The following is a 25,207-nucleotide window of genomic DNA, read 5'->3' on the forward strand; positions in this document are numbered from 1 at the left end:
TTGTACAATACTGTATAACATTATTGCAAAATAAGGAATTTTAACAATCTTACCAGCACATTATTTTTTCTATCAGCAGAATATTCCGGCTCGGGCTCTTGATGTTGACTTATAATAATGGTATTCGTATCTACATCCAAAAATATTAACGTATTTTAACTCAGTCATTTACTACAGTCTTGAAATATTCAAAACTAATAATTATTATTGTGTTTGCGAGGGTAACTTCGTCAATAATATAGATATCGTTAAGATAAATAAATGTCGTCATTCGTTCATTATATATTTATTGTAAAAAATATAGTACGTACAATAAGAACATTAAAAAATTAATAAACTCGATGTTGGAACACAGCTTTTAACGTAAATAATATGAAAAGGAACAAAAAGTCATTTCGACTACACTAAATTTAAAAAATAAAATATTTGTTAATTCTAATACATACTAACAAACATCGTCATAATCCGAATATCGGGGAATTCCCCTAAACAAAAGAGGTTTAGTTGATACTATTTCATTTATTTGTTTTGTAGTTAGTAATTAAAAGTGTTTTATAACTGCAAATAGTGTAGACGTCATCATTAAATATGAATGTTTAGAAGAGGATAGAAGCCGAACAACTGTGCAACATAATAAAAAAATGGAAACAAAAAACCAGCGTCGCAAATAAATTTTAAGCTAGAAATACGAAAACGTTAAGTATAAGAGAAGAACGATGTATTTTTATAAAAATAAAAAATGGTTCAAGAACTGCGTACTATTGAAGTACAAAAGTGCTGTAACAAGATAAAACATACAACGGATATTACGAAAGAATAACTTTCATAATAGAATAGCTAGTAAGTACCTAATCTTACGACAGTCAAAATAACGCAAAAATTAACAGAATTTACCAAGAACCATCTTGCAAAAGATTTTCCTTCTTCAAACATGTGCTCTTTCTTGACGAAAGCAAATTTTATCATACTAGATTGAAAACAAATTTAAATAAAAGCGTTGAGAAGTTAGGTATTGTAGATACTTTTGTCTTCTACAATGATAACAATTCAAAGCTTCCGCACAAATTGTTAAATAATGGCTATTATGTAATTGACGGAAGGTAATTCAAACACCGAAATAATCAGCTGACTTAAATGCAATTAGTAATTTGTTTCTGTAATTTAGTTTTCCTTATTGAGTTCAGATCCGTAAACATGATATTCACAATAAAGAAGATCTTAAAACTTCTCTTCTAGAAAAATGGAGTAAAATTAGTCCTAATTATTGTAAAAAATTAGTGAAATCAATTCCAACCGAGCTCAAAGGAGGTATTATCTCCCAAGTACTAACAAGACGTTTATAAAAATTTTACCTACTGTTAAATTATGGTAATGAAGTGGAGATTGGCGATTTTTATTGTGAGCATTAGTATTAACAAATACCCACACTAATTTTTTAAAATTTCTTTAGTTGGAAGACTTTTGTTTAATTTATTTTCATATTATTTATGTTAAAAGTTGTGTTGCAACATTGAATTTATTAATTTTAAATGTAGATATTTTTCGCAATAAACATATTTTAAACGAATGATCATATTTACTGTGAGCCACTGTATAAATTGTACCGTTGATTAAAATACTGTACTACAAAGGCATACTAATTAACTAAACATAAAAGAAGTAGAAAACTAATTATATTTTTGGAAAAATGTTTACACTGTTAATGTTAAAATGATTGGGATTGTTGGCCGCGTTTATTAATTTTTTGGAAAAAAATAACTCACCTTCTTTATTTGCCTGTAACTCGTTAGCAAGTTCCAATAAAATCCTCCCTCTTGTTCGAGGTACCTTGGCCATAACATCATTGTTTGATTTACTGAAGACAATAATGTAATAATAATTGAAATTATAGTCTAAATTAAAATTAGATATTTTTAAACTTACCTTTTTAATCCTGGCAGTTCTGACATATTTATAAAAGTCAGAATAGATCATGTATACCACAACCACATGTATTTATACACAAAGCAAAACGAATTTCTAAAATAGGTTTAATAATCTTTATCAATACCAATACTATTAAAAAATATCAGACAAGGTAAAATACAACAAAAACAGAACAGAAACCTAATAACTGTACAGTACATAATAAAAAGACTAAATGAAAAAGGGCAAATAAATTTCAATCTAGAAATACGAAAGAGTTAAGTATAAGAAGTATGAATCATATTTCGCGATCACTATAATAACACGATCAATTTGGCAACATCTACGGAGGTGGACCCGCACTTGCAACATCATATAAAATATGCAAATGAGTCCATAGAGTATGTTCACTGTATGGAGGCAAACAAGAACTACACAAATAAAATAATTGTATAAAATTAGGTTAATAAATAATTACCCCTCTTTCTTTGCCTTTATAATATACATCAAAATAAGGTTAATGATGCATTATATGTGCACACACTACATCTAGTTTTGGTGGAGCGAGGGACGTCTGTTGTATATACGGAGGCAAAAAGGATACAAATGCACATATATATATATATATATATATATATATATATATATATATATATATATATATATATATATATATATATATATATATATACATTATACATACATAATAAAAATTTTGTAAGTATTTATTTTAAAAGCAATATAGAAACAAATTAAATCGTTTAATAAATTTTTAACTATATTTTGTATACAAATGATAGTAATAACATATATTTTTAGAAACTAGCATCTATTTTTAAATTGGCGACTCCAACATTACATGGAATACCACATCATGTTTTGAGTCATAACTTCAAATTCGTTTATTGTATGACCTCATTTATAAAACCTTACATTTAGGTATTTCTAAATTAATATTCGAATATTTATTTTTAGATAAAAATCATATTTTTGGATAATGCTCGGTCAAGTTCGTCATATTACAAAAAAATAATAATAGATTGCAGCTTGTGTTTTTACTGGCGCTTTAGTTTATTTTCTAAATTGTCGAATTACAAGTTCGTAAATTTACGATACATTTTCTTGTGACATTTACAATGGAATTTATGTAAAGAAGTAATACCGCATATTCAGACCACCACTTGAATTTATGCCTTTCAAACACTTTAAATTTATTTACGATGTTATTGTGGCTGTAAATGTCATAATTTTTTAATGTCACTGCAACAAAAATATGTACTAGTATATTATTAGATATCTCAGATTTAGATTTGAAATAGTAAAAGCTGATTTACCTACGTACAGTTTTTTTACAGTTTACATAATATATGTAAACCGCTGCCTTAGTGTGTGACTTGCTTCCTTAGTATGTATCAAGCTAACCTTTTTGTGAAGTTGACTTTGTACAGTACATTCAATCAACTTACACCTCTAAACGATTAACGGAATTCTCAGAAAACTTTCCGTTGTATTAAAAGTCACGGTAAACTGCACTGATGTTCTGGGGTAATATTAGGCGGTTGAAGCGTAGCACTGGCCCTGTTACCTTCCTTGTATACCGTAGGCCAAAAAGATAGCTAACTACCCTGGTATAATCTCAAAGCCACACTAGCGCTAGCGTTATAAAGGGTGTCTATTATCAATCTTCGGAATCTTCGAAATATGATATGGTTGTGGGAGCAGACGAATTGGAGGATAGAAAGACTAATACAAATTTTACAGAAAAATATGTTCAAATTGACAGGGATATGGTTAGGAGAAAAGGAAAATTTTTGGGAGAGAATGAAGACAACAAAACGCAAGAAAGCGTGAACCTAGTAGAAGTACAGAAAAGGGAAAATGATATAAGTGTGGCATCGGAGAAGATTGACACGAATAAAAAACCTTGAGATAATAAAAATGAGAGAACAGAGGAGCATTTGAATAAAAATACTTGGTTGCACCGAAAAAGGTAAATTTGAATGAATTTTAAGGAGTCAAATATAATAAAAATGGAACAGAAGAACACAAGAAAAAGTAGTGGAAATAAATTTAAAGAATGTCGAACAGGAGGATTTGGAAGAAATAAAGAAATTTAAAACCGAATATGCAAGTGAAGAGATAGAAGAAATGGTTTTTCGATAAAATAGAACAGGAGAATTATTATGAAATAAATGTGTGTGATCAGTTTAAAAAAAAAAGAGGCAGGAATAAAAATATTTTAGTAATGTGGACCTATTCTCAAAATACGTAAAATTATATTGCTGCTGAACAACAAAAGGTACGGAACTAGTTGGAAATATTGATCAATTTATAGGAGAAGTTAAACACCCAGAAACATTTTACACTACGACATTTTTTGGCCTTACCAGGAAGTGGCATATTGAAGGCAGACTCGGAGAGGGAAAGGCAGAATTCCTAACCAAATGTTTCACTTTTCGGACTGGACAGTTTATTTAGCCAAAATTTGGTTAAAAAATCACTGGAACTCTTACAAATATGTAAATGACTATGTATAAAAAAACTTAACTATCAGAACTTTCATCTACGTAAGTCATCTACGTACGTCATTCTATTACTTTGACTAAAAAAGTTGTAGTCAGATACTTCCAAATTTCTTTGTGTAAGTAATAAAAGTTAGACTGTTTTCGTCAGTTTAAAGTACAATTATTTATTTTATAATCTTTTTTTTGGAAATAAACATAACAATTTTCTGTAACTTAAAAAATGTGTAATATAATTTTAAAATAAAAAAAGTATTTGGACACATTTCTATTCCACTAGAACTGCCATCGCAGTTCATTTTATGTCAAAAATTCTACGCTATTTTCCATGACCCCATTTTTCTTATTTATGTAATAAACAGAATTGGAATTTTTGCGTGTTCATTTTGCATTTTTGCACCGAATAAAGCTGATTTCCTTCAGTAAACGACGCAATAAGGGAGCGTCTCTTTTATGGGCGCAGCTCCAGTTCCTGTGTTTAACCAACCCATATCCACTCTACTAGACTAACCTACTTACCTACTGCTCTCGAAAATTTAGGACGCTTGCAATGAAAATATACTACAATAGGTCAATTACTTCGTTTAGATCATCGCAGCTGTGGAGATATTTACTAAATTAATGAATCGTGCCGGGAATGTTTTGATGAAAATTGGAAGGAAAATGTCGAAATAAAGAAAGTACCGGGTTGAATCAAAAGAAGTTTTGAATTCTATGTCGGATACATCTTTAAAACACATAAAGAAATTCTAATAATTAATTACTTAATACTGCATAATACCATTTAATAGTTAATTCCATATTCTTAGCTGATAGTGTAAGGTAAATACATTTTCATATATCCATGTCAATACATCCTCAATTATGTCCAGAATTTGCAGAATTACGTTGCAAATGTTTTGTAAAATGTTTGGAAGAAAACTAGTTCCAACTTTGCACGAACTATCTCTTACAGTAATGGGTAATTCCATACTATTCAACCTTTTAAATGTGTATCCAACAAACATGGACAGTTGAACAAATCTCTTTCACATAACAAATTTTAATAAAACGAAAATCTTAATTCCCTAATTTATTATTACAATGATAGACTATCTGTGTAACAAACCCATACTATTTGTATTTATCCCAATGAACAATTCAAATAAGTGTTAACTTTTAAATTAATTTTGGTGGCTACGCATGCGCATATAAATGCTAATCGCATAAAATGACGCTAAATCATTGTAATACAATAAAGTTGCAGCCCCTGACCTCAATTCACTTGGTACTCCATGTTTGAGTACTTCACTTGTATTTAGTAACAAGTATATTAGTTAATTTAATTGAAGTTAAGTTAGTGAAATCGAGCAACCCAACTGAAGATCCGGTAGTCAACCTGGATAAAAGTTGTGTCGGGAACTGACGAGAGTGGGTGAAATGGTCTTCCGAAAGGGGACTTGACGTTGGGTTAACCATCCAACTCTGTAAAAATCTCATGTTATGAAAGCTACAAGGAAAGAAGCCGGAGTGTTGAACCTACGACGAATTCGCAAAACTAAATAAAGACAATTATTTGAAAATTTGCACGCGGAATATAAGAAGCCTTTATGGTCCTGGATCTAAACCTCTGCTCATACAAGAAATGTATAAAGCCATGGCAGATATCCATGGCTCAGGAATCGTGTGAAAGTATTCACGTATCACTTCAACCGAAGAAAAAGAGGATGATAAAAAATACATGTTCTACGAGGCACATAAGCTTTGCTATAATTAAGAATATGATAATAGGTGGAACACGATACCCCCCCAAAGACATAAATAAGGAAACTTGGTAATCTTCTGATAATAAAACGATTAATCAAATAGATCATAATAGTCATCGATGTAAGACACTGTTCCAACCTTTTAGATGTTAGATCTTTTATATGTAAGAACATAAATAGTTGTCACTATTTGGTTAACGCTTAAAGAAAGGTTTAAAGACAAATTATCCAATTAAAAAAAGTAGATAAAGGAGAGGCAAAATAAATTTCACAAACTAAAAGATCCAGACATAGAAAGTGTATTGATGTAGCAAATAGAAGATAAAATAAGGACAGGACATGTAGAAGAAGAAGAAGATATTAACCAGCTATGAATAAAATACGAGATATTAAATTGCAGAAATTGGTTGAAATATTGAGTAGAAGCAGGGCAGAAAAAAGAAGTGAGTGGTTTGATAATAAGTGTGATATTAAAAAACAGAAAAAAACGCAGTATATGAATAAACTTCTGAAGTAGGTTGCACAAGAAGAAAAGAAAAAAGTTATAGATGCCTCAGAAGAAGGGAAAAGCGTATCCGTTGACTTAAATGAAGTATGAAGACTAATATGAACAGCAAAGTTACAAAGTTAATTTATTAAAAATAAAACAAGACTAAAAATATGTTGAGATATTAATGGTGAAATTTTACATACCTAATACAAACTCAATTCTTATTATACGGACATAATATTTCAACGATCATTTCGACAGGCGATCAGGCGTAAACTTGGAAAATCAACTAAACCTACATTAGCAACTACACATTGAAGCATCAACAAGAGAAGAAGTGTTAAATGCCATCTAAAAACTTAAAAAGAATAAAGATCCAGGAATCGACGAAATCTGTTCTGAAATGTAAAGGCCATCTTTTGGCAGCAATCCATAAGCTAATAGTACTTATATGACAACATGAATTGATACCAGCGGAGAGGCTAAAAGTACCGCTGCATAAAAAAGAATGATCAACTTAAATGCAAGAACTATAGAGGCATTACTCTGTTAATATCTGTATATAAAATATTCTTCAATGTACTATTTGAGACACTTAAACTCTTTGCAAACAATATCTTAAAAATATATTGTTGGGTATTACCAATGCGGATTTACTGCCGGCAAGCTACTACACACCAAATACACGCACATGGGAAAATTTAAGAAAAATCTCTAGAATATAAGATACACACCATCTCTTTGCCGACTTCAAAACAGTGGGCAAACTGACATGAGAGTGTTAAAAAAACTGCACTACATAATGCAATGATAGACTTAGGTCCACCTACATAAGTTAGTTTAATTGACAAAATTAATAATGCAAAATGTAAGTTCGTGCGTTTGAATTTGTGGAGAAAACTCTACGTTCCTTAATATTAATACTGGTCTACGATAGGAAGAAGCGCTGATATACCTTCTGTTTAATATTGCCTTGGAAAAGTCAGTCAGACAGATTAGATTGGATAAAACTATATTCAATAGATCGACACAAATTCTCGCATTCGCTAATGATATCGTTAAGCGCAGTGTTTTACAAAGTTTACGAATGCGGGAAGTGAATTAACCTGCGTAAACAAGGGAAAAGCCAAATATGTTGGTTACTTAAAACACAATCTGCTTAAAATGTTCAAGAAAGAATCCAAATTACCAACTACACCTTTAAGCAAGTCAAAGAATTCACATATCTTGGATCAATAGTGAACACAACAATCAAGACAAGCGACAAATTAAAAAGAGCCATACCAATATCAGACAGAACTAACTCTTCATGGTCTTCAGAAACATTTGAGAAATAAAAACCTAAAATGTGCAGTAAAGCTCAATATTTATTAGACCTTAATAAGGCAGGTTTTAATACAACGGGTTTACAACAACTAAAACATGGACTTTATTCCAAAACGACGAGAGATAATCTCTAATCCAGAGGGCAGAATATATTGACATTCTCAAATCAAGAGAGGACAAGATAAGTAGAGGACGACCACGTAGAAGATGGATTGGTACTGTAGAAGAAGACCTTAAGATTCTAAGGGTCAGAACGTGAAAGACAGTTGCTAAGAATCCACGGGTATGGTGACTTCTCTGCGGGGATTGTACGAGCCAATTATGATAATAAACAAAAATATTGTTTCTTTGGTGAAAAATAAATGTGTGTTTTATATGTAATATAACAGATGCTTTGCGTAAGAAGGCAAACGTTGAAAGATATTTTCCAGCATTTCATAAAAACCATAAAGAAGATTATTTACTTAGTTCTGCGTTAATAAAGATCAAAATACAACAACTGAAGGGACAATTAACTGCGCAACAAAATAGTTTTTTCAAAGTCCAAATGAAGTTGGGCACTGCTACGGTTGTTGATACTTTAATTAAACGTAATAAACGGTTTTAAGATGGGAAAGTATGTAAGGAGATTTTTATTAAAGCTAGGGAAGTTTGGTTTCAAAATCGTTATTGCTAAGTACGGGCATACGCAGAACAGAAGAAATTATCCAAAATAGTGAAGATATTTAACATGAAAACATAATTTTAGTATCACTATTATGTATTTTTATTCAAACGGTTTCCATAATATTGTAACGAAATATTTTGCCTACCACATAGGGTATAATTATAGGGGGTTTGAAAACTGGGGACAGAAACTACTGGGGTGGAGATAGGGCAAGCAAAATAAACGAAACTGTGCGAACGGCACTCAGGGTTTGTTTGGAGAGCTGGGTCATGGATAAGTGAATGACAAGGGGATTGGATTGGGACAACTACAAAAATAAAACAAAGGTGTACTTACATAAATCTCCTAGGACACATGGACAGACAAAACAACAGGAAGGACCTCTAGCAATTTAAATTGGACGCTGCTTCGAGGTGAAAAATTTTAAAGCTTAAAACAACTAGTTGAAACCATATACCGTCTTTATGGTTTTCGCTCGAAAACTTTGGCAAGATCGCATGATTGATAATAGCCCACCAGGGACCACCAGCGTAGTTTATGAAAGTAGATGGATGACCGCTTCTAATTTTATCAAATTTTTTGAACATTTTCAAAAACATGTAAAAGCGACTACCGACTTGTGAGGTGAGGTATCAAGGATAGCACATGAATTGGCAGCCCATGGAGCTCTTAACTATTATTTAAAGATGGTAACATCCCGTTAATCTGAAGCGGAAAGTTTTCTATCAGTGCGTTTCAGTGCTAGTGCCAGTAATGACCTACGGAAATACCATCTTTAACAAAAAGTAATGCCTTAAAACTAAGAATGGCACAGAAGGAAGGAGCGTTCAATGATAGGAGTAGCAATCAAAGACAAAATCAAAAACGAAGATCTACGAAAAAGAGCTTGCAGAATGTAATGGAGATCGATTGGTCACGTAGCAAGGATGAAGGATGAAAGGTGGACACGCAAGTATACCGAACTGAATGGACAGATTCACAAAACAGAAGAAGGCTACCTACATGATGGCGAGATAATCTGCGAAAGATGACGATAAATTAGATCCACACTGCACAAGACTACCATACTCCCAGGAGTAGGAACGTGTATAGTAGGGTAGCTTGGTGCATTTTAACATTGTTGAAAGGGATTTAAGGAAGGTATTTTTAAAACATTATAAAACATTAGTGCGAAGTATTATGACATATGGGGCCGAAAATTGGATCATAAACAAGAAAAACAGCAGTAAGATAATAGCAACAGAGATGGAATGCCTGCGAAGATGCTGCAGAGTAACAAGAATGGATAGGAGAAGTAATGACGAAATAAAGCAAAGAACATCAATAGAAACAGACATACTAACATATATAGAACAAAAAAGACTAAAGTGGTATGGACATGTAAGAAGAGCTAGCGACAGCAGATGGATAAAAAGAATAACCGAATGGAGCCCCATAGGAAGGAGGAAAAGAGGACGACCCCGAAAATCCTGGAGGAACAAAGTAGACGACGCCATGAGTAAGAGAGGACTAAACGATGGAGAATGGAACAACAGAGAGAGATGGAAACGGTTGAGCGAGGGAAGGCAGTGAATACTGTAGAATCCCTAAATATATATATTTTTAAAACAAAAGGTGGACTGTACTAAGAACTAGTTGTTATCAGCGAAGAAAGAAACTAGTTGCAAAAACTTTTCGGGATTACTTCTATAGTTCATGTAAATATATATTTTAAAAGACTTCTGAGATGCGTGTTCTCCTTATTAGTTTATGGGTTGGAAACTTAAACATTAAAGAAAGAAAAAAACTTACAGAGAATAACGACATTTAGTGTATAATGGGATATCTTATTTTATTAAAAAATAAATAAAATTTATCCAAAAGAATTACAATTTTTTCAAAACGTTTTGGATCCAGTCGAACCATCATCAGTAAAACCTGAAAATATATTTCCACTTTAAAATGACACAAAAATAGGTAAAATTTTGATAGTTAAATGTTTAAAAATGTGGAAAATACTTACATTTTAAAAAGTAGTTGAAGCTAGCTGTTGAAATAGGTTTAAAACTCTTTAAATTAGATAACAATCATGATTAGTATTATTAATGTAATGACACGAAATCGATCTTATAAGATTTCACCTAAAAATGAGCACACTTTTTCCCTGCTCGAAAACATTAGGCTACTTTGCCTACCAGTTAATAGACGCCTGTAGCATGCATTTTTTGTTTAAATATCAAATATATAAAATTTATTTGATACGCCCCTGGCTGATGCTGTTTACTTAAAAATGTATTTGCCGAATCATCTGAAAAAAATATTAACGGCGAAGTTATCAAATTTGACCTCGCCTTAATTGCGTTTTAATTTAAATAAGTTCCCACAAAAATTTAAAAACCCGGTGCTTTAGGGTTCAATTTCGAATCCAAGGCATCGCAGAAGAGAGATCCAATAGGCTGCGAGTAAAATCTGGTACGAGTAAGTACGAGCTTGACAAAATGAGTGATGGAAAACAATTTAGGATCTGAACGGAGAAACATCGTTTTCGTAGAGTTTCCAAAACCGGCAAAATTTTCCCTTAATCCATGAGTTTTGGTGAGAAGAAGGTGATTTGACCTCAACATGCCATGTGGCAATCTTTGTAAAGTGAGTTAATTACCGTTTTGTTGTAAGCTGTATCCTGTGTCAAGGGATTTGATAACAGCATCCTGAGGGCTAAGTAAGCCGCCATAGTTTTAAGTGGCAAATAAACAGCCGAATTCGAAGGGTCAGATATTGTTATCATTCAGGATAACCTGAAGTCCAGTTTTGGTAATTGATTTGATTTCTCCCAGGATTTGTCCCAGTGAAGCAAGTAGTTTTGTTAAATTTTTCTAATAAACATTCATCGTTAATAGAATAAGATTTTTGATCAAATGAAAGGCAAATATCGAGCACAGTTTATTAATTAAATCTTGCCCAAGTACTTTCCCTTTCCAGAACATCTTCAGGGACATTTCGTCTATTTTGGCCTATCCAACAATGTGTTGAGAATGTCATAAACATAAAAATTTTATGTGCTTGATGTTTGCCTTTCAACCCTGTTTGGGAAAGTATATACTATTTGTTTTCATATTTTTACATTTAATATTTTTCTGTTACGGTACTGTAATATTATCTAATTCAATACTGTTCTAACGACGTTGGTAAAATATATTGCTTCCTGTAAAATTGCTAAACTGGTTGTCTCATTTATTATGTTTTAAGTACGGAGAATTTGACTTCCTTTGTTATTTTTGTCTTGTGTCGCTAATACCCACAAGTGTACGGTCACAATTAACTTAAATTATTGCATTCAAAATCACAATACAATAGGGTGATTTATTGATGTACCCTCTTCCACCCAACGGCCAAAAGATTCTTTTCTGACCTGCAATCTCAAAACACTTCATCTCAAGACAGCGAACCAAACGGACCTAGTGTGTTATAGGTTTTCACCATCGAGCGTCGGCGGGCGCCCCGACGCGGTACCAACGAGATTTCCTTGGCAACGACTCCAATATTTCAAAGGGTAAGTCTATATTCTTTGTACAAACATCAATAATGAGTAAGACCAGTTATTTTCCTAATTTATTGACAGTTATATTTGCTATTTTTCGCTAACTGATTTACAAACAAAATATTACATTTTTATCTTTATAATTATTTATCTATTATCATTTAACCAGCGACCTCTTAAGTTTTATACAAAACAAACCCTATATTAACTAATTGTCATATTTTATTTTCTTTTAAATAAAAGTAACCTTCAATAATTAATTAATAATTCAGAAAAGTTAAGTAGTTTTATTTCGACATATGACAGTTAGTTCATCCTTTCTGCCATTTGGTACATAACCATCGTTTTAATTCTGTTTTGTTAGAAAGTTTAACTCAATGTAATGTTTGTAGATAAATTTAGATATTTTTTGTAATAACTGTTTATGTACAATAAAAATATATGTAATTTTTTTCTTAAACTAGGAGTTTAAAATAATTATTTCTTTTAAAAAGATATTGGTGTATTTGTTTTAAAAATGTCTCTCATCCTTCCATATGCCGCCCATCCCAACGTGATTCGTCTATTTAGCTCGCAGGTTTGGTTGTCTCTGGTTATTCTGATTTCATGACCCAAGTATGTGTATTTATCGATTAATTCTACCTTGTTGTTATTGATCTGTATCTCTTCGCTGGGAACCACATTGGTCATCATTTTGGTTTGGTCTCGAAATTTATCTCCAGCCTAGTTTCTTGTAGTATGTCATTCAGTTATTGGAGCATATCTTTGATCTCTCCCAGATTATCTGACAGAAGCACGATATCGTCCGCAAAACTAAGATGGTTTAATCTTTCTCCATCGATGGATATTCCTTTCGGTTGCCATGTTAGTCTTTTAAATGCATACTCAAGAACGGTAATGAACAGCTTTGGTGACATGGTATCACCTTGCCTGACTCCCCTTTTTATCTTTATTTTATTAGTTGCTGAATGTAGTTTTATGGTTGTTGTGGCATTTTCATATATATTTTTAACTATATTACAATATCTGTGGTCGACTCTGCAATCTTGTAGTGCTCTTAAGATGGACGGTAATTCCACTGTATCAAACGCCTTTTTAAAGTCTACAAATATCAGTGCCAGGGACGGTTATATTCGTTAGTTTTTTCTATCAGGGTTTTTAGGCACTGCAGGTGATCGTTTGTGCCGTAATTAGGGCGGAAACCGGCTTGTTCCCGAGGTTGGTAAAAATCCAGCTTTGTCTCTAATCTGTTCGTTATTATTCGGGTGTATAATTTATAAAGATGGTTAAGGAGACTAATTGGTCTGTATCTCTCCAGGTCTGCTATATCTTCCTTCTTGTGTAAGAGTACAGTTATTGAATTATTCCACTTTGTTGGGATATTTTGATTCCATAGGCATAGATTAAAGAGCTTTTGAATTTTGGTTATCAGTACTGAGCCTCCTATCTTTATCGCTTCCGTGACGACACCGTCCTCCCCCGGAGCTTTATTATTCTTCATCTTTTTTAGAGCCTTGTAAATTTCGTCCAAGGAGATTTCTGGGATATCTTCGGAACCCTGATTTTGAACCTTCCTCTGCTGATATTCAACTATATCTAGAGTCGATTGGTTGCTATATAATGTCTCATAGAATGATTCCACAATTTGTAACAAATGTTCTCTGTTTGATGTGATGTTGCCATTTCTATCCTTGAGTTTGACTATTTGTTTATTTCCAATTGTGAGTTTGCGTCTCAATATTTACATACTCTTATTTTCCTCAATAGTTTTGATGATTTTCTCATCTTTGTATTTTCTTACGTCTTTTCTGATTTCTCTTGATACTTCCTTGTTCATTTTATTTATATCGTCGTTACTAGAGTTTTCGTCGCTTCTCAGTATTCTTCTTTGTTCCATTTTTTTCTGTGTTTCCAGACTAATTTTTTCTTCCTTCACGCTTTTTGTAGCATTTCTTTTGAGCTTCTGTTATTGCTTCTACTATTATGTCATTTAGGATGTTAATATCATTTGTTGATGATTTTTCTTGAAGGAATTTACCGATATGATCTTCAAAATTTTGTTCGTTGTTTGGATGTGTCCATATGTTTATTTGCTTCTTTTTTATCATATTGTGTCGTTCATAGTTGGTATTTAACACAATGGTGGCTCTCACCATACGATGGTCGCTTGATTTCGCAAATTTATTTAGCACTGTCACATCTGTAAATATGTATCTTTTATCAGTGATAAAGTAATCAATCTCGTTTGTCGTCTTCCCATCTGGGCTTTTCCACGTCCATCTGCGGTGAGGTTTCTTGTAGTAGTAACTGTTCATTAGGAATAGGTTTTTCTCAAGTAAGAAGTTTAAAAGAGTGTCGCCACGGTCGTTCCGTCCCTGACTTCCAAAATTTCCAAGAGCAGTTCCTGCTGGATCCAGTTTTGTTCCTATTTTGGCGTTAAAGTCTCCACATATAACTGTAAAATGTGTACGGTTGTTTGTGATGGCTGTGCTTAAATCATCATAAAAGACTTCGATCTCCTCGTCTGTATATTCTGTTGTTGGAGCATAGACTTGGATAACTTTTAGATTATATCTAGTATTTATCTTGAACGTGGCATATGTAACTCTAGTGGATGCTGATTGGACAGTTTTTAGATTTCCTGCTAGCTGGTTGTTTATGAAGAATCCGACGCCTCCTACTGACTTATAGTTCCCCTTTCTACCCCCTAATAATCAAACATAAATGTTACAACTGGCGCCCAACGTGGACCTCAACGGCAATTATAACTGCTGCTCAATACAAGAAAGAATACAAGGCAGAAGAAGTCGTAAACGAAGACGCAACATCTGGTTAAAAAATTTGAGAGCTTAGTTTAACTGCATTTTTGCTGATCTCTTCACTGCAAGTGGTACTGAAAGTGCCAACGGCCATAATGATTACCGACCTTCTACGAGAAGCTGGCACGTGAAGAAGAAGAAAGGTATACACGATATATGTACTAAAACAACAGTCTAAAGGCTATGAAATCTCAATAATTGTTAGCAGAATATGTAACAATTGCATGTGTAGGAAATATCTTGAATCACTGGATTTATACTTATATTAGCCCCTTTACATATTTCCACAATTTCCTATGAGGCAGATAAAATAATTGATTTCATTACTAGCTAATAAAACATTTTAAAACAAAGTTGGTAGGGTAGGTAAAAGCATGATCATCTGCCACCAAACTCATTATTCTCCGATGACATGACTTGTATCCAAACAAAAGAATATTAAAATATGTACATGGCAAAATGTATAAGCCGACATATTTTGTTTGAACGACTAATGATACAGATCATAATAATATCCCAGATTACGTAAGATTAAAATGAGTATTCTAAAAAGCCGCGCATATTGTGTTTGAATGGGTAATGGAGCTTAATATAAAAATTACATAAAATGTTTGATATTCTATCAGCGATTGCAGATCATTTTATTAAAGGTTAAATTTTTATTATATTATACTTATATTAAAGTGGACATAACTGTCACTCACAGTCAAGGCATGTGTCAAATTAAAGCTTGTAATTAGTAGATCAATTTCGGATTATCCTCGAATTTTGCGGTTATTTAGATAAACGAAGGAAACCACTTAAAATTCCGTTAGGTTTAGTTTAGGTTGTTATTATAAAATCAGATTTTAATTTTTATTATATTTATACACTTCTCATTTTAAATTTTTTTTTAATTGCAAACTCGCATCAGCCTGTAAGGCTATTAGCGAAAAAAAAAGAAAAAGTATTAACAATAATTGAATAGCGTAACAATTAAAATTTTGTATAAATAGTTTATTGCTTTTAGATATTGGATAATATCTTTGGCACCGCACTTTAAGAATAGTTCCGGGATTCCGAATTTACATCTTTCCGCACTGCACTTCACTAAAGTAGAAACCCTCAATTTAGAAGAGTGATATCATAGTTTAAACGCGGAATATCCTCAAATTTAAATGTACACAGCGGTCCTCGAAAACTGCCTGTTTTCTCGATTGCAATTTGCGTTTCCTCGTAAGAAATTACAGAATATATAAAGTAGTATATTTATTTGTGCTTCTCTATAGTAGACTTGACCAGAAGTTGTCGAACAGTGTAGCCAATTCTTGTTCACAAGTAGTAATTATGGTCATACAAAACCTGTATTCTTCCATGCAGCGATTATTACCGTCATAAAAATACAAAAAAACCTGATCTTTTCTATAGTAAAAATTAAGCACAAAATTGTAATGAAATAAATTTTATTTATATGTTCCGTTTCGTTACATATTTAAATTTATAAAATAAAAATCGATATTTAAAAACAATATTTTTCAATCGTTTGGCAACTTTGGAATTAGCGACATAACCCCGTTTCAATTCAGATCCACAGAAAACCGTCAAACTAGTTTTTGTCGAGCGAGTGCCCATCAACAATAGGTTATTTACATTGGCGTATCTGAGAGTAGGGTATTTTATGCGATAAGTTTGTGTTGTTGATAAAACGTGTTATTGATAATACGAGTGTTATAGTTTGTCGTTTTATAGTAAATGTTTAGTTATATTCTGTGATTATTTGGTTTGAGTTTTATTGGAGACGAAAAACCGAGTTGTTCCAAGAGAAGACTGCAAAGAAGACGGAAAATGTTAACGTCCGAAGAGAAGGTAATAATACGAAACGTTTATGAAGCAATTGTCGGCAGAAAAATGGAATTAAATGTTAGCCAAGCGGTCGACATTTGTAGCAGTTTAACAAAAGTATCCATTAGCTGTATTTATCGTGTACTTAAAAATACATCGGAAAATAAAAAGCAAGAAAAAGGTAAAACTAGAGGTAGGAAAAGCATTGTTTTGGATGACGAGACAAGGAATATTATACGTCGAAAAATTCATTCATTTTATTTTCGGAATGAAATTCCAACACTGAAAAATATTTCTCAAGAGCTCGAAAACGATGACTTCTTACCCAAGATATCTCGTAGAGTCTTAACCAGGACCATGCGTGAAATGAACTTTCGATATGTAAAACTCAACAGAAAAAGTATGCTATTAGAAAAAAATAAAATTATTGTGCGGAGAAGAAAATATTTAGAAAAAATACGCAAAATTCGCAGCACTGGACGCAAAATATGTTATTTGGATGAAACCTGGATTAACCAAGGTTGGAAAAGGTCATACAGTTGGAAAAGTTTGGCAAGATTTAAATGTCAAAAGTAAACGCGAAGCATTTATAGAAGGTTGATATACAGGATTAAAAGCTCCATCAGGAAAGGGACGGCGTTTAATCGTCACCCATATAGGAAGTGATACAGGGTTTCTTGATGATGGTTTTCTTCAATTTGAGTTGAAAAAAACAGGTGATTATTAAAGAAATTGAAAGGGAGGATTCAAGAATGGCTTACAGAAAAGGGGATTGCATACGAAGAATAAATGCTCAAAATTTAGCTCCTTGACATTGCACGGTTAAGGAAAATTGAATATCTTAAATATGCTGTAGATGAAACTGCAAAAGATTATGGTGTCAAAGTTCTGCGACTACCACCTTATCATTGCGAACTTAATCCCATTGAACTTATCTGGGAGCAAGTGAAAGGACATGTAGCACGCAATAACAAAACGTTCAAATTAAACGAAATTAAGAAACTTTTGATTCAAGCAATCCTCCATGTAACTCCAGCGAAATGGGCTAAATGTATAGGCCACATAATTAAAGAAGAACATCGTATGTGGAAACTTGACACTCATATCAAAGTTTTACTAGAGCCAATTATAATTACACCTGGTGGTGAAGATAATGACAGCGATAGCAGCACTGCATCTTAAGGTTTAGACAGCGAATAATATTTTCTAATAGTTTAATAAGAACATCAGCATAAAAAAAACCAAAAACAAAAAAAAACGAGAAGAACATAGTGTAAGTGTGTATAGTGTTTGTGTTTAAACACATCAAACATTATTTTTATTTTGTTTTTATAGAATTTTATTTTGTTTTATAGGATTTTATTTTGTTTTCTTTTATACTGTTTCAAGTGTTTTGTTCATTTTATTTAATAAGACAATATGGCTCTTGGCGAACACCCATTTAAAAAAAGTATCGCGCCACAAGACATACCTCTGGGGTGGTGTGGAAACTGTCTTAAAATTTGTTTTAAAAAAAATTTCATTGTGTAACTCTTTAAGGACGGGTCACGTCAAAAGACGTTTTAGCGTAACTTCCGCGACAGCCGGTTGGTATCAGTAAACTTTCTGCAAAATTACTTCTTTTTTATAGCTTTTTGTTTGTGGTATTCTGTATTTTCAGGGGAATGTAGGGAATGAGCCACAAAATATTTATTCATATGTTTATTTATTGACGTTTCGATCTCTATATCCAGAGACCGTTTTCAATTATACAAATGATAGTACTATTTATTTTCTATGGCTTTTCGCTTGTCGTTCTGTATTTTTAGAAATAATGTTGGGAATAAGCCACAATATATTTATTCAAATGTTTAATTTACGGACGTTTCGATCTCTATATCCAGAGACCGTTTTCAATTATACAAATGATAGTACTATTTATTTTCTATGGCTTTTCGCTTGTCGTTCTGTATTTTTAGAAATAATGTTGGGAATAAGCCACAATATATTTATTCAAATGTTTAATTTACGGACGTTTCGATCTCTATAAAAAGACCGTTTTCAAACATACAAATAACAGATATATTTATTTTTCTATAGCTGCTTGTTTGTGGCATTCTGTATTTTTAGGGAGAAGGTTGAACATAAGCCACAATATATCTATTTACATGTTTATTACATTGACGTTTCGATCTCTATTCCGTTTTTAAAGATAGAAAAAAAAAGAAAATAAACAATATAAGATTATAAAAATATATAATAATAAACAAATAAAATCAATATAACTATCATTTATATCTTTGAAAGCGGTATTTGGATATAGAGATCGAAACGTCAGTAAAAACTTGTCAATAAATATATTGTGGCCTATTTCGAACATTAATATTTGAAAAATAAAATATAATTAACGTTAAAATAAAAGTAAGTGTACGTCACTGGATTTCCAAACAGCTTTCCGCATTTCTGGGCCTTTAAACGATGACTCACTCTCTCAAATAGTGAAATTATACCAAGGTGTTTTACTGTTAGCGGGGTCTCGCAAGCATAACACTTCCGTTTGGGGATCCCTTGTCTTGTCTGTTTTTTGTATATATATATATATATATATATATATATATATATATATATATATATATATATATATATATATATATATATATATATATATATATATATATATATATATATATATATTCAGGGATTCTACAGTATTCACTGCCTTCCCTCGCTTAACCGTTTCCATCTCTCTCTGTTGTCCCATTCTCCATCGTTTAGGCCACTCTTACTCATGGCGTCGTCTACTTCGTTCCTCCAGAATTTTCGGGGTCGTCCTCTTTTCCTCCTTCCTATGGGGCTCCATTCGGTTATTCTCTTTATCCATCTGCTGTCGCTAGTTCTTCTTACATGTCCATACCACTTTAATCTTTTTTGTTCTATATATGTTAATATATCTGTTTCTATTGATGTTCTTTGCTTTATTTCGTCATTACTTCTCCTATCCATTCTTGTTACTCTGCAGCATCTTCGCAGGTATTCCATCTCTGTTGCTACTATCTTACTGCTGTTTTTCTTGTTTATGATCCGATTTTAATTTGGCCATACTTTGTAAATTGTTTCCATTTAAGAATATTATAAGATCATCCGCGTACAATTTCGCTTGAATGGGTTTGTTCATTGATTTGATTATATCATTAATAGATATAAGGAAAAGAGTCGGACTGATTACCGAGCCTTGGGGTGTACCATTTTTTTGATATCTACCATTAGATAGAAGACCGTTTACTTTTACCTTGAAATTTTTATTTAGGAGAAATAATTTTTAATAAAACAAATATATTTCCTTGATAGTCATTTTAGAATAATTTCATATAAATATAATTTATGTTTACAATTAACTATCAGTTCAAAATTTTTATTAAAGTGTGACAAAAAAAGTTATTAGTAAAACATGTTAAAGACATCTTTAAAAATGTATTAGATATATGGGATTAAACTATATTCTGAAAATTATATTGCTCCTAAACGCTTTAAATTTTATTAAAGAACTTATATGTCATACTTAATATTTATGTAAATATGAATTTTAATTGGCAATCAAAATATATTTTATGTCGGTTGGTCTTATTCTGAAATGCCATTGTGTAATAATTTTAAGCTGCTATATATCCAGTGGCGGATACAAGGGGGGGTAACCCCCCCCCCCAAACAAAATTAAACATCGATTAAATAATCCTAAAAAAAAATTATTTAAAACCAATCAACCCTATAAGCAGGAAGTTAAGAGTTAAAATGATTCAAACTCATTTATTCAAGGGGAAGTTTACAATTATGCCGATTTAGAATTATTTAGAATTAAGTCTCTTTACATTGCTCTTTAAAAAAGTCAACAATTCTAAATACAATAATACCTCGACTAACGCTACCCCGACTTCAGAGTTACGTGATTTTCAAATTTTGTCAATTCGTCATTTGAGTGCCAGAGAATTGTTCGATTGTCGATGAGATAGAATTACCGCTCACACATTATTGTTCATTCAATGTACATGACATGAATTTTCGCACGAAATCCGCACATTTTAATTTTGTATTAGATATTTCTTATCTTCAGTTTTGTCTACGAATTGGTTGTTTGTAATTTTAATATGTATTATAATTGTTGAGACTATGTACATTTTATAATTTATCTATAATAAAAATATCAAAGTGAATATTGTTGTTGCATTAGCTCTGTCTAATACGTTAGTGAATACAATTAAAGGAACTGGGGGCTGCTGTCCAAGGTATTTGTGAAACTCGTTGGGTTGAAAGGCATGAAGGTCATGTTCAGTTCCAGGGCGAGTCAATTATCAAAATATACAATGCTCTTGAAACAATTTCTACCTGGAAGGACAGTAAAATGTCAGATGATGCATATTCATTACTGCAAACTATTAGAAGCCCAGAATTTCTCATTTCAGTAGTTTGTCTTAGTAATGTTTTAGATACAACTGTATCACTTAGTGTCTTCTTTAGTCACCAAAATTAGATTTGAAGAAGGTTACTGAGGCCATAGAGGACACTAAATGCATTCTTCAAAATAAAAGATCAAATGCTGGATATGTTTTTGGCAAACTTTACCATAAAGTAAAGAGAAGAAGAATATTTCCGAAGATTTATTTATTTGCCCCTTTTAAAGAATATCTTTAACTGATTTAAAAGAACGACTTTCACCGAAAGTTATGAATCCATTTAATCTTCGAGTTGTTTTACCTAAAACTGATAACACACTAGAAGATAAAGTTGCATAAAAAAATGTTGACACCTTCTAGGATATTATTGGACCATCTACTGCATATTCCACAGTAGAACAAGAATTTTCACTGTGGATTCAAAAGTGGAAAAGAGTCGTGCAAAATATTGGAAAACTTCCTGATACTATTTTAGAAGTATTAGAAAACTGCAATATTCATATGTATCCAAATATCAGAATATTTCTGCAAATATTAATTACACTGCCAGTCAGTGCAGCAACAGCAGAGCGTTCTACGCTTAAGCGTCTAAAGACTTGGCTTAGAAATAGAACTTCGAAGGAAAGGTTAACTGGTTTAGCACTCATCAATGTTCATCCTGAAATTTCTCTAGATTTTGATGCAATCATAGAGCGATTTGCTAAATCAGATAGGCGAAAGGAATACATTTTATAAAATGATATAATATTTACTTATCTTATTCTTATACTATTCTTAATCACTGAATTTTTATTTACCACTCGTTGTCCCGACTGTTGCTGACATTTCGTAAGAAAAATTTCAATACCGAGTAAAAAAATATTTCACTCACTTGTAGTGAGTGAAATATATATGCCATATAGTATATGCCTAATTATAGAAATTTGAAGTTTTTTGTTGAATAAATTAATTTAAATAAATCACCCTCAAGACCCCCCCCCCTGACAAAAATTCCCCTGGGTCCGCCACTGTATATACCTGTCTTTGGTATAAAAAAATATATTGTTAAGGTAAGATATACGAATCTAGAAGTTTAACCCATACACACACTATATGATCCATTTTATGGACTACAGACCCTTGTTGAATACTACACTCGTTTTCTGCTTCTCTAATAAGCCACAGTGGTAATTATGCATGTAGAAATTAGTAACTGACAGCTGAAAACATCCACCATTATTAAATTAACATACACACACAATTTAAATTCTGAATGTGTAATAAAATGGCCTTATAACAGTGTTGCCACGCGTCAGCTTAAAATGTTCCTACTATAAAGTATACATCAGATAGTTAATTGGGAACATATATTTTATTTTATTTAATGATCTTCTTCTTCTTCAGCCTTAAGTAATCCAACTTTGGACATAGGCCTCCCCCAAATCAATCCAGTGTCTTCTATCTTGCGCCACTTGCTTCCAGTTGTGTCAGTTTAATGATACAAAACAAGAAATGATACATGAAATAAAATAATTAATTTTGGGTATATATCAAACTCTGTTTAATCAAACCTCTGTTTAAAACACAAAATCAAGAAGACGTGGTTCACTACAGACCAGCATCTTTGTTATCTGTTTTTTCCAAAATATTTGAAAAAATTTAAAAAAATTGATTAGTAATTTTTTTGGATAGGTTTAGTATAATATCGGATTGCCAATACGGTTTTAGAGAAAGAAAATCGACACAAGATGCTATTTGTAAACTAACATCACAAATATCAGAAGCTTTTGAGTTTAATAAACGTAGTTTATGCATATTTGTCGATCTCTCTAAGGCGTTTGACACGATATCTCACGGGATTTTGTTGAAAAAACTTGAGAAGTATGGTCTGAGAGGACGGGTTTTGACATTACTAAAAAGTTACTTAACTGACAGAAAACAATTTGTAGAAATTGATGGTGTCAAAAGTGATCCTGAAGTAATTAATTATAACGTACCGCAAGGGACCTTTTTAGGCCCTCTACTTTTTACACTCTATGTTAATGATACGCTCAAACTAAAAATTGTTGGAAACATAATTAGTTTTGCTGATGACGCCGCATTTTTTTATAAGGTCGATAATTGGGAAGATCTTAAAATTATAGCACAACAAGACTTCAAAATTATAAAAACGTGGTTTGCAAATAAACAAACTCACATTAAATTATGAAAAAACTAAATATATAGGTACCTTTCAATAAAAATTCTCTGCCAACTTTTAATTCATTAAAAATAAATACAAAAACAACAAATATTTAAAGCAGAGTACATAAAATATTTAGGAGTTTTAATTGACAGGCAACTGACAGTAGAAAAATACGAGGACTGCTACCAAAATTCCGCTATTTAAAAGAGTTTTGGGATGTTGAACAGCTTAAAATGCTTTACCTATCTCTAGTACAATCTCATCTTGTATATGGAATTTTAGGGTGGGATGGAGTAGCTGATTGCCATCTGGTGGCCCTGCAAAAGAGTCAGAAATGGTTTCTTAAGCTAATATATGAAAACCGAAAAACATATCCCTCAGACCAACTTTTTCATGAAACTCAGTTTCTTGCTGTTCGGCAATGTACTGCTTAGAGCTACTTAAACATATTCATAAAGATAAAATTCCTCTTAAAGTAAAAGTGTCAAATTATAAAAAACAAGAAAAAAATTGAATGTTGAATGTCTTCACACTTTAAAAACAATCACGCAACGGTAAATTAAATATTTTGCTCCAAGAATATACAATCAATTGCCCATAAATTATAAAAATATCAGAAAACTTTATTTGTATAAAAAATTAGTTACTGCTTGGGTAAAAGAAAAAAGAGAGTTGTGTAACAATTTAATAAATTTAAATTATACTAGATAAAAAAATATAGAAATTAGATTAGGAACTTTAAAAATAAAATAATGATTTAAAAAAAAAAACAATAAACATAAACCTGTCAATATTAGACATTTTAAGTCAACAAGTATGTTGATGCTTTAAAGTCTTTTTTTACGTTTATTTTATTATAAGTAAACTGAAATTGTAAATTAATGTAATAACTATTGATATGAATAAACGTATATTATTATTATTATTATCAACGGTAGTTAAAAAATCCTCATTTTAAGGGATAGTTCATTAGAACTATCCCTGGAAAAAAACGATTCGAAGTTAGAGAAATGTAGAGAAAAGATATTCTATCATATTCAAAGCTTTTTAAAACATCTATCTAAAGCACGACAAAAGTGTTGTTAAACAACATGTAAAATTGCTCGAGAAACAATATATTTTTGTAATTGCTTAATGATTGCAATATTGTCATGTTTACATAATCAAACCGGTCGCGTGATTTTATAAAATGTTCGATAACAGCGCAAGTTTTATTTCTCCTGTTGTAGTCACTTTTGTGTTGTGTGATCCGCTGTTTCAGCCACTGTCCGGTTTATCAAATATAAACATTCCTGAAAACTTAAACACTGTAATTGATATATGACATTGCTATTATACATCACTGATGTCCGATCTGTAATTTTAGAGAATATGGTTTTGCATTTAAGGTTACTGTATTTGCTAAATGTGGTATTTGTGTAGTCCTTAAACAGGTAAGTAAGTTACTTTGTTAAATTCTGTATATTTCGAATTTTAGTGCACTCCTGATGAAGCTAATAAACGTTATATAAAATATATACATATCTATAGAATCGTACTATTTTTTGACCAAAAAACCTGATATCCCTCTCACTAGAGGGATGCAGAGGGTGCTAAGAATCTGTGGGGTCTAAACCGCTACCGAAATAAAACGTTTTATATAGCGACATATAACTGTCGCTCGCTATCAAATGAATCCATACTTGTAGATTTATAAAAAGAAGCAGAAAATATAAAATGGGATGTCATAGGAATCAGCGAAAGCGAAAGTAACACGAAAAGATAAAGAGCTATTGGAATTAGCGTCAGAAACACATGCAACTAC

The 25,207-nt window shown here is 31.9% G+C and overlaps 1 protein-coding gene across 1 annotated transcript in view; it reads left to right on the forward strand.

Annotated features, from left to right (window-relative positions):
• The window catches only part of LOC140441240 (xaa-Pro aminopeptidase ApepP-like), a 298,581-nt gene that overhangs the window by 41,031 nt on the left and 232,343 nt on the right, over positions 1-25,207 (forward strand). The gene's annotated exons all lie outside the window — the stretch shown is intronic.

Source organism: Diabrotica undecimpunctata, chromosome 5, assembly GCF_040954645.1.
Source record: "Diabrotica undecimpunctata isolate CICGRU chromosome 5, icDiaUnde3, whole genome shotgun sequence".
NCBI lineage: Eukaryota > Metazoa > Arthropoda > Insecta > Coleoptera > Chrysomelidae > Diabrotica > Diabrotica undecimpunctata.